A 16155-nucleotide genomic window follows, 5' to 3' on the forward strand; every position below is an offset into this window, starting at 1 on the left:
TTGATTTTTTCAGTAAAGACGGGAAGCATAGATCTAAGTGTGGCATTGTCTTAATTCCACTGACTTTACTGTGGTTACACCAACTGCAAATTTGGCTCAGTGTCAGTGCAACTGCTGTGGCTTTATGTGTTTGTTAGCTTAATTTTTACCTTGCAATTTCTGGAAGCATTTCTTTAAGAAGTCATATCTTCAGGACTGATAATAACCAATTTGATGACACATTAAATTTTGGAAGGGGCAGATAGAGCAGCTACATTCAGAGGGACCCATTTTGAGATGTAACTTAAACTCACAATGAGGGGATTTACTTTTATACATAAATGTCCCCAAATTGCTTCCTTATCCATGTTGCCAGTGCAAATTGATCACCAATTCAGCTATATTAACCCTTGTGAAAAAGTAGGAGACAAAGTTAAGCAATGGAAGGACTGGTAATATGAAATAATCTTTCAGCTCTAAAGGTAACTATTCAAATTCATTTGAGGCTGATGGTGTCAGTAAGTCATTATTGTCTGAATAGGTGATTGTAGACTAAAAGAAATTATGAGATGGGTTCAGCCTGGATGGAGTTTAATACAAATTATATCCACTACCTAACATGGTTAAGGCAACGTGCAGAAAAGCTTTATCATTTAATACTGAATTTTGCTGTGTCCCCTGAATATTTAATCTCTTATTTAGCTGTGAGCTGGCTACAATTAAGCATGAGTTTATGTGTGTCACTAGACTGGGAGTAGATTGAAATGTATAATTTCTTTTAAATTTCACAGACAGTTCCCAAATTCTGCAGTTATTTTGGATGCCATCATCATTAGCATTAGAAACTGTTCCTGGCCTGTGCTAGGGAATGTGCATGTTCAGAGGGAGCATTTAAATCTAATACCATAAGGATCTGGAGACTGTAATTTAGCATTCCTGTTTTGCAGGGTTTTAGAGGAGTTCTATAGAAGACTACTAGTGTTTTAACTTTTTTTTTTTTCTCATTTTAGTATGTCTAAAATTTAATGAGAGAAAGCTAGTAACTGAATTAATGAGTGACTTTATTAGTTAAGTGGATATTAATGAGTATTAGTATGAAACTGGTGTGTTAGCCCTGATACTTACTATGACATAACTCCATCACAGACAGACCCTATAAAATAACAAATCGCTATATTATTTTCAGATGTCTCATCTGTGGAAAAGGGTTGTGACTACAAGATGTAGTGATGCTAACATGAAGTTTCACCAGAAAATATTCATGTTCCTGAAAGCAAGCATTTGTCTGCATCCTAGGAGATCCGAAGCAAAATGTTGTGTAAAAGATGTGTTGTTTAAGAATCTCAGTTTCAGGCATCTTTGAAGAAGCTTTTATTTATTTATTTATTAACAATTATTATGGATTTAAAAAAATTAAGACCATGTAACCCAAACATCTTTTAGAACCATTTTAAGGAAAGTTGAAACCAAATTACTCCTAAAATTTAACAGCTCAACTATGCTTGCATAACAACGTCAAATATTAACTATAAAGCTTCTTGTTATTCTTTGGGCACTGCCCTGGTTCAGCTAGGATAGGGTTAAGTTTCCCCAGCAGTGGGGAGGGAGCTCTAGCCGGGTTATTCGATACCATGATGACGTCATGTCCGGGTGCCCAAGCATGGGAAGAGCAGGGATGGCTTTTGTCCGGGTCATTCCCCTCAAGGCTGTATCCGTGTGGTATATCTCTTGATCTGTTCATTGTTGTTACTGTTCTTGTTCTTGTTCTTGTTCTCGTTGTTGTTTGGTTTGTTGTTGTTACACTGTTGTATTAAATTTTTCCTTATCTCAACCCCCGGGTTTGTGTTTCACTCCCTGCCCTGTTCGGTACGAGGGTGGGAGAGGGGCAGCAGCATTGTGGTCTCAGGTCCTGGAAGGGAATAAACCACCACAGCCTTTTTGGCACCCAACGTGGGGCTTGAGAAGGTTGAGATAAGGACAAAAAAAAAGACAAACCCTGACCAGAGTGTGTTAGAGCAATCTGTTAGGTGCGACTTTTCTGGTTTTATTTGTATTGTTTGATAAGGAACATTTGCAATGCTGCCCAACTTGCTTGCGTGCTGGGGATGGATTAACCCTTATATCCACTGTGTGTTCCCAGTACTGGTGTTTGGTGGTGGTGGAAAATGTGTCAAGGGTCTTGTTTTGCTGTACTGGCTACTGACTGCTTATAATGTGCTTGTATCACTGCTTGTGGGGGTGAACCGGTACCTGTTTGTTGCCTGGGCTTTTGTTAGGGGCCTCAGCCCCTCTATGGGTGAGCCAGGGGAAGAGATCCTCTCAGTTTTTGAGAGTTTTAGTTACCCTTGGAGCATCTAGGCTAGTGCATTTGCGGCACAATGCTTTCTGAGTGTCTGCCAGATCTTGTTTTGGGCCATGTGGTATTTCTCCAATAATAACACCACCCGGAAACCTGCCCCGAGGGCAGAGAGTTATAAATGGCAAGGTGTGTGGGAAGAGATGGGCAAGTGCCTGGGTCAGTGGTCACCCCCAATGCTTTGGGATTTCACTCCTGAACAAATGCAGAGTCCTGATAAACTGGTGGAGTATTTGGAAAAGGTGTGTTGCCAATCTGACAAACCCTGGGAGACACAACTCGCTGTGATGTGCTGGGGACTTGCCCATGCCTCCCGTGTCATCTTCAACGCTACTCACTGCCCTCAAAGGGGAGAAAGGGATTCAGGATCAGAAAGTGAACCTACTGGTACAGCAGCTGGGCCAGGGGGACAGGCAGTGACAGTATCAGTCACCCCGATACAGAAAACCAAATATACCAGAAAGTCAGCTCGCACAGCAGGGGATGGAGATGAGCCAGGCCCAACACAAGAACAGGAGAAAGAGCCGGATGTAATCATCCGATCTCTATCCCTGAGTGAGTTGCGAGATATGCAGAAGGATTTCAGCCGCCTTCCAGGTGAGCAGATTTTCACTTGGTTGCTCTGATGCTGGGACAGTGGAGCTGCTGGTTTTGAATTGGAGGGGAGAGAGGCCAGGCAGCTGGGATCTTTGTCCAGGGAGGCTGGCATTGACAAGGCAATAGGGAGACAGACTCAAACCCTCAGCCTTTGGAGGCGACTCCTGCTCGGTGTGAGGGAGAGGTACCCCTACAAGGATGATGTCCTATGTCGGTTAGGCAAGTGGACCCACATGGAGAAAGGCATTCAGAACCTCAGGGAATTGGCTGTGTTTGACATGGTCTATGGTGATCTGAATGATGAGCGGTCACCAATGGATCCAGATCAGGCCCCTTGCACACAGTTGATGTGGCGGAAGTTCCTGAAAAGTGCACCAGAAGCACATTCCAAAGCATTAGCAGTAGCGTCCTGGTGGCGAGACACCCAGACTCAAACAGTGGATGAAGTGGCTGCCCAGCTCCGGCAATATGAGGGAAATCTCCCTTCCTCCCAACATGCTTTGGTTTCAGCTGTAAGGGAACTGTCTCAGAGGCTCCAGAAAGTGGAACAGGACATGTCCTACGTTCCACCTGCACGGGCCAATGTCTCAGCTATTAGAAGCAGGCGTTTCCCCAACAAAGAGAAGGACAGTGGAAGGTACACACCACAGGACACCCTGTGGTTCTTCCTCCGCAACCATGGAGAAGACATGAGGAGGTGGGATGGACAACCCACTCCCACCCTAGTTGCACGAGTACAGTAGGTGAAAGGGAAGACCACCATGAAAAGGGAGTCTTCCAAGAGAAACATGGCTCTAGTGTCCAGTCAGAAATCCCTCAGACAGAATAGAATGGCCACCATTATGCCTGACCTTCCTGAGGGGACCTGTGAATCATTCTCGCAGGAGTCATTCTTACAACAAGTGAGTGATGGTGAGCAGGATTAGAAGGGCCCTGCCCCCAGCCAGGTAGAGGAAAGGGATAATTGGATTTACTGGAAGGTGTGGATCCGATGGCCTGGAACATCACACCCACAAGAATATATGGCCTTAGTAGATACTGGCGCACAGTGCACCCTGATGCCATCAAGCCACAGTGGGGTTGAACCCATCTGTATCTCCCGAGTGACAGGGGGATCGCAACAGCTGACCCTATTAGAAGCTGAAGTGAGCCTAACTGGGAAGGACTGGCATAAGCATCCCATTGTGACTGGCCCAGATGCCCCGTGCATCCTAGGTATAGATTACCTCAGGAGAGGGTACTTTAAAGACCCAAAAGGGTACCGGTGGTCCTTTGGTATAGCTGCCCTGGAGGAAGTTGAACAATTGTCCACCTTACCCAGCCTCTCACAGGATCCCTCAGTGGTGGGGTTTCTTAATGTTGAAGAGCAGCGAGTGTCAACTGCTACCAAGACAGTGCACCGGCGGCAGTACCGTACTAACCGAGATTCCCTGGTCCCCATCCATCAGCTGATCCATCGACTAGAAAGCCAGAAGGTGATCAGCAAGACTCATTCACCTTTCAACAGCCCTATATGGCCAGTGAGAAAGCCTAATGGCGAATGGAGACTAACCGTGGACTACCGTGGCCTGAATGAAGTTACACCAGCAATGAGTGCTGCAGTGCCGGACATGCTAGAGCTCCAGTATGAGCTGCAGTCGAAGGCAGCCAAGTGGTATGCCACAACTGACATCGCTAACGCATTTTTCTCCATTCCAATAGCACCAGAGTGCAGGCCACATTTTGCGTTCACTTGTAGGGGTATCCAGTACACCTGGAATCGATTGCCCCAGGGGTGGAACCATAGCTCCACCATTTGCCATAGACTGGTCCATACTGCACTGGAGAAAGGTGGGGCTCCAGAACACCTGCAGTTCATTGACGATATCATTGTATGGGGGGACAGAGCTGAGGAAGTCTTTGAAAAAGGAAAGAAGATAATTGAACTCCTTGTGAAGGCTGGTTTTGCCATCAAGCCAAAGAAAGTTAAGGGGCCTGGAAGGGAGATTCAATTCCTAGGAATAAAATGGCAAGATGGGCATCGCCACATCCCAGTGGAGGTGATAAACAAGATAACAGCCATGGCCCCATAACCACTAAAAAGGAGACTCAGTCTTTCCTGGGTGCTGTGGGTGTCTGGAGGATGCACATCCCAAACTACAGCCCAATTGTGAGTCCTCTCTACCACGTAACCTGCAAGAAGAACAATTTTAAATGGGGCCCAGAGCAACAGCAAGCCTTTGAACAAATTAAGCAGGAGATTACCCAGGCAGTGGCCCTCGGGCCAGTCCGGACAGGGCAGGAGGTTAAGAACATGCTCTACACTGCAGCCGGGGAGAATGGCCCTTCCTGGAGCCTCTGGCAGAGAGCACCTGGGGAATCCTGAGGCCGACCTCTAGGCTTTTGGATCCAGGGATACAAAGGCTCTGAAGCTAACTATACACTGACTGAGAAGGAGATACCAGCAGCATACAAAGGATTTCGGGCTACCTCAGAAGTGGTCGGCACTGAGACACAGCTCCTCCTGGCACCCCAACTGCCCATGCTGACATGGATATTTGAAGGAAAGGTTTCCTCTACACATCAAGCAACAGATGCCACGTGGAGTTAATGGGTTGTGTTTATAGCACAATGGGCTTGAAGAGGGAACCCCAGCCGCCCAGGAATATTGGAGGTGATCACAAACTGGCCAGAGAGCAAAAATTCTGGGATGTCACCAGAACAGGAGGTGACACATGCTGAGGAGGCCCCACCATATAACGAGCTGCCAGAGGAGGAGAAGCGATATGCCCTGTTCACTGACGGGTCTTGTCGCATTGTGAGAAAACATTGACGATGGAAGGCTGCTGTGTGGAATCCCACACGACGAACCACTGAAGCTGTTGAGGGACAAGGTGAATTGAGCTAGTTCGCAGAGGTGAAAGCCACCCAACTGGCTTTGGATATTGCTGAGCGAGAAAAGTGGCTGAGGCTCTATCTCTACACTGACTCTGTGGGTGGTGGCAAATGCCCTGTGGAAGTGGTTGCAGCAATAGAAACAGAGCAACTGGCAGTGCAAGGGTAAATCCATCTGGGCCTCTGAAGTATGGCAGAACACTGCAGCCCAGGTGGAGAACCTCGTTGTGAAGGTGCGCCATGTGGATGCCCATATACCCAAGAATTGGGCCACTGCTGAACATCAACACAACCAGCAGGCGGACCAGGCTGCTAAGATCGAAGTCGCTCAGGTGGACTTGGACTGGCAGCGTAAAGGTGAACTGTTCATAGCTCCATGGGCCCATGAGACCTCGGGCCACCAAGGCAGAGATGCAACATACAGGTGGGCTCAAGATCGAGGAGTGGACCTCGCCATTGACACCATCGCAGAGATCATCCACGGATGTGAGACGTGTGCTGCAATCAAAAAAGCCAAACGGGTGAAGCTCCAGCGGAATGAAGATCGATGGATGAAATATAAATATGGAGAGGCCTGGCAGACCGACTACATCACACTGCCACAGACCCGTCAAGGCAAGCACCACGTGCTCACAATGGTGGAAGTAACCACTGGATGGCTTGAAACTTATCCAGTGTCCCACGTCACCACCTAGAACACCATCCTGGGCCTTGAAGACCAAGTCCTGTGGCGACACGGCACCCCAGAGAGAATTCAGTCAGAAAATGGGACTCACTTCCACAACAACCTCATAGATGCCTGGGCAGAAGAACACGACATCGAGTGGGTCTACCACATCCCCTACCATGCACCAGCCTCCGGGAAGATCGAGCGCTACAATGAACTGTTAAAAACTACATTGAAAGCAAAGGGAGGTGGAACCTTCAAACACTGGGACACACATCTGGCAAAGGCCACTTGGTTAGTCAACACAAGAGGATCTGCCAATCGAGCTGGCCTGGCTCAGTCAAAACTTCCTTGTGCTGTAGATGGGGATAAATTCCCTGTGGTGCACATGAGGGATGTGCTGGGAAAAATGGTCTGGGTTAGTCCTGCACCAGACAAAGGCAAACCTATCCACGGGATTGTTTTTGCTCAAGGACCTGGGTGCACCTGGTAGGTGATGCAGGAGGATGGAGAGGTCCGATGCGTACCACAAGGGGACTTGATTTTGGGTGAGAACATACCATGAATTATATTGTGCTTTTGTTAATATTTTTTGTTATTTGTTAATTGCTAAATGGCAGCTGGGCATGATACAGATGGTATAGAATAAAGGGGTGGATTATGTCCTGGCTCAGCTAGGATAGGGTTAAGTTTCCCCAGCAGTGGGGAGGGAGCTCTAGCCCAGGTATTCGGTACCATGCTGATGTCAGGTCCAGGTGCCCAAGCGTGGGAATAGCAGGGATGGCTTTTGTCTGGGTCGTTCTCCTCACTGCTCTATCTGTGCAGTATATCTCTTGTTCTGTTCATTGTTATTACTGTTATTGTTTTTGTTACTGTTGTTGTTCCTTTTGTTGCTGTTACACTGTTGTATTAAATTTTTTCTTATCTCAACCCCGGGGTTTGTATTTCACTCCCTGCCCCGTTTGGTCTGCGGGTGGGGGAGGGGCAGCGGCAATGTGGTCTCAGGTCCTGGCAGGGCCTAAACCACCACAGGCACCTACACAATTCTCATTAAATTATTCTTTTTTTTTTTAATATCCAGCCTCAGGTAATTACTTTTTATCAGTTAACACAGCTTACATGAATTATGAAAAGTTTATGATGAAGGATATTAGTAAAATGTCCCTTGAAGTCTGACCTTACCAAATATGAAAGGGGCTGGAAGTGGCTAAGCAAAACAAAAAACAACAGTAATGATAATGATAATCTTATAACATTTAATAGCAACAAGCCTAACTAAACAACCAAATAAAATAATCACAATCATCTAAATAAAATATCTGTCTCCAAATACTGTGATAGACAACCAATTTGTTAATGAAACAACATATCCATAATGATATGACTTGACACCAGAAGCAGAAAAAGTCAAAGAATAGAAAAATTTGAAGATATATTAACACACTATTTTTGCTGTGAAGCCATGCTAAAAATATTACACAGTTATCACACATTTAGAGAAGTAATATTAACAGATGCTGAGTTTTGTGAAATAGATGATTTAACACCACTTACTCTTCTGTGGAAAAAGTAAAGCAAATGAACCTGGCATGTGAAGGATTAAAACTAATTCTTCCCAAACTTTTCACATACTGTTCTCTTCTTTAAGTCTCCTGTGTAAAAACAAAAAAGAATCTTTCAAGTTTTTGCTTCTCATTAACAACTTTGATACAGTCAAATGTTTCTCATTTTGAATCTCATTGAATGAAGGAAATGCAATATTTCAGATACAGTTGGACTAATCTCTCTGCATTTACTACATCTCTAAATTTACTGGTCTGTGTAAATTTCTGATGAGAGCACTGAATGAACTTGATAAAATTAGGCATCTTTGGCTGAGTTGCTCACATCAGAATTATAAGTTTAGATGACAAAACTAATTTAAAGAATGGACATTGCCAGTCCCTGCTTTATAGCAAAATACGTGCTACCAAAAGTCAGATGGCTGACAGCATTATGAAAACACAACAAATCAGAAGCCAACAGGGTCCATTTCTAAATTAGATTTATAAATTCAACAATATAAGAGCAAGCTACATAGCTGGCACCACATCAGGAAATGGTCCGTGTTAGGGAAGAGAAAAAAAAAAAAGAAAAGGAAAAAAAAAAGTGATTGTGACATTTTTCCCCTGTATTAAATTAACACAAGCATTTCACTCCCCATCTTTCATCTTTGTTTCCATGACCAAAGCCTCTACAGAGGCGACTAGTGTTCAGGGTCATTATGTGAAAGATACTTGACTTAATGCAACAAATGCATTTGTATTTAAACAAAAATAGAGATGCTTTCCTCCTCAAACCAAGTGATAGAATGTGTTTTATTAGTGTGGTATTAAATAATGAAACAGTATGAAGAGGTGGAACTGTAGTTAGGCTGAAGTAGTATGAATAAAAACTTAATAATTTTGCTCTTCCTTGCCAGCTGAATATGTGATTATGGTGGGAGGGTGTAGCAGTTACAATACGTATTAACCAAGAGGTCCATTCACTGGGCTTATCAATATAAGTATCTCTAGGATTCCTTACCTTGTGTTTAAACGAGTACGAAGCACTTCCTGTAGTGAAGATGCCTATGTTAGGTTTGTTACTATTAATTTAAAGCCCATCTGTTAACATTCACTGGATTCACATTGTTTGGAAAGCTAGTTAAAAAGCCTATGGAAATTAACTGTCTCTTCCTTCATATACAAAAAGCTGTACAGCCACATCAGTTCAGTGCTTCACCCAGGTTGAAGAGCCCTACTACTGACACTCAGGTTGTGTGGCCTGAGATCAGTATGTCACAGCTGTGGATGTCCCTCTTCTGCTACTGAATTCAGAGTTCATTCATGTCTCTGTAAAGAAGTGCTGCATTGCAGCATGTAGGTGTATCCCAGACAGTTCTGTTAAATAAGTAGCTGTCTCTCTAATGTGACAGTCTTTGAGGACAGGTAAGGAGTGGGCTCTTCATGAACCTTTAGAAATGTGAGCAGTCTGGAGTCCTGTTATGTTGATGGAAAGGCTGCCCCATCGTATCAACCTTTTGGGTGCTTGTCTCCTAAAATGGTGGGATAATTCTGTGTCTGGAAATACAACTTTTCTGTCTCTTTATCAGGAAGCTGACCTCCCCAATGGTTTGGCCTTTTGTATCAGTCCAGAAGTGTGAAATAGAGAGCAGTGGTAGTCTTTACTGACCTTTATTGGGACAACACTATGCAATATTGCCAGTAAATAGGAAATGTGTGATAAGTGAAAAGAGAGGAAAAATAGAAGAGCCTGCTATTGAAGAAAAAGACACGCTCTAGAAAACAAAGAATCTGTCCTACTGTAGCAGAAGAAAGGGTTGCTTGGCATCATTAATACAGCCATATAAGTAATTTTTCATAAGTATATCTGGTGTCATACTGTTGGTAAGTTTGTTCACTCATAATAAGTTTGTAGTAACCTGTAATAGTATATACTTACTTGGCTGTTCCTGTTATATTGATTGTTGCTATATAATTCATTGCTGCTATTATTCTGCTGCCATATTAGTGATTGGTGCCGTATTATTGATTGCTGATAGCAATTTATAATAGCTTTATGTATATATACATGTATACACTTTATTAGTCATAGATATACTTGCTAATGGTGATTTTTGTGGTGGTTTACTTGCTAGTGGTAATTTTTCTGGTATTTGTGGTAACTTGCAGTAAAGTAGAGATATATAAAGAGTAAAGCCTCTGTGTCCTTGTGTATTATGCAATCCTACAAACCTACAGCCACAATCTCTACACAGCTTCAGGCTGGATAAGCCTTTAGGTCATGACACCATTATTCCACCATCTGTTCAAGTCATTGTCAGTAACTTGGAGATCCAACAAGTCAAGAGTCCTCCTCTGTCTTGATCTACCTTCTCCTTCCTCATCAACACTTCTCTCTCCTTCCTTTAGTTAATTTGCCAGCAATTCATACTCTCTCTTCTCCCAGGCTTACCAATCATTTTTCTGGCACATGAATGGTTTTCTTTCTCAATCCATCTTCTGCATCTCTGGCCTCAAAATTAATTCTGTCCACAGGACCCCTAATGATTACTTTAGTCTATCACCTATTCAGCCTTCAGTGCATCCTGTAATTTAACCAGCTCCACAGTCAAACATCTCCTCTATTAATTAAATGCTTAAACTAGAATTCCTACTATTTTTATTGTCATTACTACCAAAATAAAGACAAAAACATTTGGCAAATATCTTCAGTCTTACATAAACTCACTTCATTAGAGCTAGAAAAAGTTCTCTGCAGTACAACACAGTATTTTAAATTCATTTGGAACCTATCACAGGAATGGATTGCATTCTCTGGGACTTAAATGAATATGGCAGACGTTCAATATATTCTCACATGCTTTGACATTTCAGCGTTACAGCAACTGGCCTCCGGTATATGTAGACAGAGACTTGTGCATCCTGCAGCCGCAGGAATCATTTTCTGAGTCTTAGGCTAATAAACCAAGAATTATCTGATGCCATGGGCAGTGACATGAAGCCACTTTCTGTTGTCAATTTTTGGCTAAGATATTATCATCTGTTTAGCAGACTTATTCATCCTTTTATAATCCTCTTTCAAGGACTGAAAAGAAGCCTGAATAACAGCAGTAGAAGATACTCCTTTTAAGAGCATCTTCCTCAAAATAAATGTGTTGTGGAATTAATAATTTGAGCATTTGTGTGTGATTTAGCAAAAACAGCTTTGTACAATTAACAGAGAAAACTTACAGAGGTCACCATTAAGAGCTATAAATTTTCCTGTAATTAAGTTGCCACTAGTGCAGTGTGTGCTTTATTCTTTCAGTTCTATATATTGAGTTTATGAATAACAGAGGAGTCAGTTCTCAAGCAATCAAACCGATGGGAGACTAGCTGATGAAATATCACTAGTTCTTCTCTTTGCTTCCACCTTTAAAAGACTTACTTATAAAATGGAATTCATGGTATAAATTTTTGTATGACCAATTGCTGCAAAACCCGCAGAGGGATTAGTCAGAAAGAGAGTGGTCTACACAATTGTGAATAGGATGAAAGTTGATCTAATATACAACCTCTCTACTACACTAGCTTTTTTAAGTCTAAGAATTTCTGACATGAAGGGAATTTGGCAAATATTATATATTAACTAGCTACAAAGGAGAGTAATGTTAAGATCAACTGAAGTAACAGTATATACCCACTTTTTATTTTTGTAGTTTATTACTATATTCTTAGAACTAGAAATGGAACCATAAAGCATAAGGTTGTGAGGATTAAAAATATAAATAAAAAGATCTCAACACATATAATTGACTAAATAAGACTCAGATAAGTATTTTATTGTTTTTCTTATCCACACTTAAGAACTTTTTGGGTTGGGAAAGTAACCCAAATACCTAATCATGTTTCCCCTGAAGATCTTCATGTCACAATCTTTTTGCCAACACTCTTGACTTTATTCCAGTTATATACTTCAGAGCTGGCTGATAGCACCCATCTTCAGCTTTATCTCATTCTGAAACAACAGCACTCAACATTTTAGAGTCTGATAAATGACTGGCAAGCACCACTAGTTTGCTGGATATTCAGGATACTGCAAATGATCTTCAAATTTAATGAGATCTGGAAACTGTCAATCCAGATGAAAATTGGTCCTGCATTAAATAAAATGTCAAATGTAAGAAACAACTGCAAGGAATTTGTACATCTTACTCAGCTACAGATAACAGTATTCCAGTTTACTTCTCAGTTTCAAGTGTTCACATTGTTGAACGTTGGAAGCATGAGAAAAGCAAAACAGTGAAAAATCTGTAAACCACACATTTCCTTGACACAGGGTGCCCAGAACAAACACAGGATGGGCTGGAGGTTCAGTGATTTGTGTTTGCTGTGGCACCAAGGAGGACTGCAAAGCGAGGTGCAGGCCGCGCAGTCCCATTCTTTCACTTATCTCAAGGGACGGCTTTTGCAGTAGTCTGCCGACCTTGTCTCTCATCCTTCCTCTTTTCCCACAAAAAACAGTGCACCCTTCACACCAAGGAATGTGCTGTGTCGTTATTCAAAAGATAATGGCTTGACCACAGTCCCACCTACTCACACATACATACTATGATAAATACTACCCCAAGTTTGTATCTAACTCTGAGGGACGATAATCTGATACCAAATTGAAGGGACAGATCAACGGATTTGTGCTCCTCCCCCCCCCCCCCCCGCCAAGGTGTGCCTCTTGGTAAGATTTGGGCCCTCGGCTATGCAGAGTGATTACCCAGGAATTAAGTGTGTGTGATTGCAATTGAGGTTTTTGTATGTAGTGCTATATAGCCAACCTGCAGTTTGTGCATTTATCGTAAGCAATCTCAAAGAATCTGTAGGTGTTGCATAAAAATAAACCATATTATTCATGAACCTGACTGCTTCTCTTGAATGCAACTGGACCTACAGCATTTGGGCTGTTTGTGCATCTGGGTCAGACCTATAGTTACAGCCCTAATTGGCATACCTATTAAGAGGTAAGTCCAGCCACCCCTAGCAAGGGGATTCATCTCTTACCAAATTAATTCATCACCTTAAATGCAACACACACCAGCCACTGAAGGAATTGATAGTTTTACTGCACAGATTCCACATTTTATTATTGCTTTATCAATAAGTATATATTCTTTTTGTGCTGGGTTTTGTGTGTGGAGAGGGTTTTCCATAGTGGGGGAGGGGGCTACAGTTGTGGCTCCCTGTGAGAAGCTTCTCAAGGATCCCTTGGCTCCCAGTCGGACCCACCTCTGGCCAATGCCAAGCCAATTAGCAATGGTGGCTGCACCTCTGTGATAACATATTCAAGAAGGGTAACCTGGGAGGAGGAGGGGGAGTTGCAAGCAGGACACCTATGTGAACACCAAGGTCAGTGGAAGCCAGCAGTGTGCCCTTGCTGCTAAGAAGGCTACGAGTATCCTGGGCTGCACTAGGAGACAAGCTGACAGCAGGTCAAAGATGGTGGTCATTCCCTTTTACTCAGCACTGGTGAGGCCACACCTGGACTACTGTGTCCAGTTCTGGGTTCCCCAGTATGAGAGACACAGGCATATTAGAGAGAGTCAGACAAAGCGCCACCAAGATGATGAAGGGACTGGAACACCTCCCCTGCAAGGTAAGGCTGAGGAAGCTGGGCCTGTTTAACCTGGAGAAGAGAAGGGTCAGAAGGGATCTCATCAATGTGTATAAATACCTGAAGGGAACGATCAAAAAGAACCAGGCTCTTTTCAGTGGTGTCCAGTATCAGGACAAGAGGCAATGAGCACAAATTAAACACAGGAGACTTTGTCTGAACATCAGAAAACAGTGTGAGAATGATTCTGCTCATCCAGCATATGCTTCAACAGCTTGCTTGTGAGGATCTTATAGGAGATAATGTTGAAAGTCTTCCTGAAGTCAAGATAGACAATATCTGCTGCTGTCCCCTTGTCATTCTATCATACAAGGTTATCAGGTTGGTTGAGTATGATTGCCATACAAAGGTGTTACAGAGGTTTAAACAGTCAAAACAGATGACTAACTGCCATAGCAAGCTAAAAATTTAGCCTCTCTTTACATCTTAAAAAATATTTGCAGAAAAAAAAAGAATGTTTCTTTCCTTAAGCTATTTTTCCTGCAAACCAAGCCCTTAGTGACTTGCATTAATATGCAGTTTAAATAAAGACAGACAATCAAGAGCTCCAGAAGAAAAGATTGGGGTATTTTTAAATTATGTTTAAATAATTGACAGACAAAATTATACACACTAGACTACAATTTCCTGGTTTGTGCTTCATGTAGACACTAACTCTTCCTAAACATACTTATACAAGTATTTAAAAATACTTACACAAGTATTTAAAAAAAAATAATAAATTGTATAATGTCCATCATTTTGAATGCTATTTAGCTATAGAAGCCCCAAGACAGAAATGAAGGTCAATTATGGAACACTATTTGGAAGCCAAAAAAGTTTTAAATTCAGTTTTGATAGTCAAGTTTTTAATTGCCACCAATATTAAAGAATGAAAATTTGCTCCTTTTTTTTTCCCAGAAGTTGGAAGTTTATGCTTGCCAAAAATAGAACTGTTAAAACTCTAGTTGTGTTGTATGTGTATATTCAAAGCTTAACTCTAAGTCTACTAAATTCTTTTCTTCAGCAAAAAAATTTCCATAACTGAAAATCAGTTCTGGAGACACTATTAATTCTCAACATATCATAATACCAGAGTAAGATATGTGAGTCTGCTCACATTTTTTTCTCCAAATCTCTCTTACAGGCATTCTCCAGCATTTCTAGCTTCTCTTGCGTAGCAGAGATCCTGATGAACAAATCTCTGAAATTAGAGAAAGTGAAATGTCAAAAACAAAGTATACTATTGCCATTTCATATTTTTTTCTTTCATTAAGCATTTCTATGTATTTCCTATTTTCTTCATCAGAAAGAAACCTACAGGTGTGATTTCATCTTCATTACTGGTTGTAATTCCAGTATTACAGACAAATCTAGCAGGACCTTATTCTATTATGAAACCAGAATCAAACACATTGTGTTCCCAGGTATAATAGGCTAGTTGTAACACAAGAAATGCCTCTTCGATTTCAGTACTTAGAATCCTTAACAGGAAGTAGCATGATTAGTGGCAGCTCACCTCAAGGTCTCAGTCTTCTCTTACAAAAAATTATTCCCTCATGTGTGTGATATAGTTCACTTGCTGCAATCCTCCTCTGCATCCCAATTTCCTCCTTTTCAATACATCAAACTTGCTGTTGTCAAAATTATATTATTTTCTTGACACACTACTGAATTAGTTCCTATTTTACAGCCAATTCCTGGTTTCTCTTAGCAGAAAAGTTCTAATTTTTTGTCCTCACTTTTAAGGCTTGTCACAACACTGCTTCTTCCCACCTACAGCTCAGTTCTTGTGTACTCCTACACGTCTAATGAGATGACAATACTTATTACAGTTTTCCTGGTTTGTTGTGCCCCTTCCTTTTTCTCCCTTTCCACATTGTAAGAACATAAAAGTGAAGCAGAAAAGGGACTAACTAACCTAATATCTGTTTTCTAGCATCGCCAATAAATGTCTGCCTCGGAAAGAGTGAAAACAGTGAACATGTATATAAATTCCCTTCTCAAGTATTCTACTAATTTTGAGCTATTCTCACTCTGGGATTTCCTAATACAGAGAGAGTTTCTGTATTTCATATCCCATGCATATTTCCCTTCCAAATAGTTTTCCAGTCTCCCTGGAGAGTCATGTGAAAGTCTACTATGCACAATCATTTTTCGTTTGTGATGCTATCTCCTTCACAAGGAACTGTCTCCTCTGGTTTTTATTTACACCTGGTTCCTATATTCTATAAAGGGTGCTTGCACTCATACTGGAAAAAAAAAAAAAAAAGTGAACAACTAATTTTTGGCCACTCTCTCTGTGTGATTCATAATTTTGTAGACATTTACGTTCTCTCCCTGAAGTCATCTTTTTCCCATGCTGAAGTATTAGTTCCTCTTGAAAAAGCTATTCCATACCTTTGATCCTCCTTTCTTGGAAGATTTTCCATTTCTGCTCTAGTTATTTTTAGGTGAGAGAACCAGAACTGTTTACACAACCCTTTCTTTACATCAACAATGAGTAAGACACACA

The sequence above is a fragment of the Strix aluco genome, chromosome Z (genome assembly GCF_031877795.1).
Source record: "Strix aluco isolate bStrAlu1 chromosome Z, bStrAlu1.hap1, whole genome shotgun sequence".
NCBI classification, from domain to species: Eukaryota; Metazoa; Chordata; class Aves; order Strigiformes; family Strigidae; genus Strix; species Strix aluco.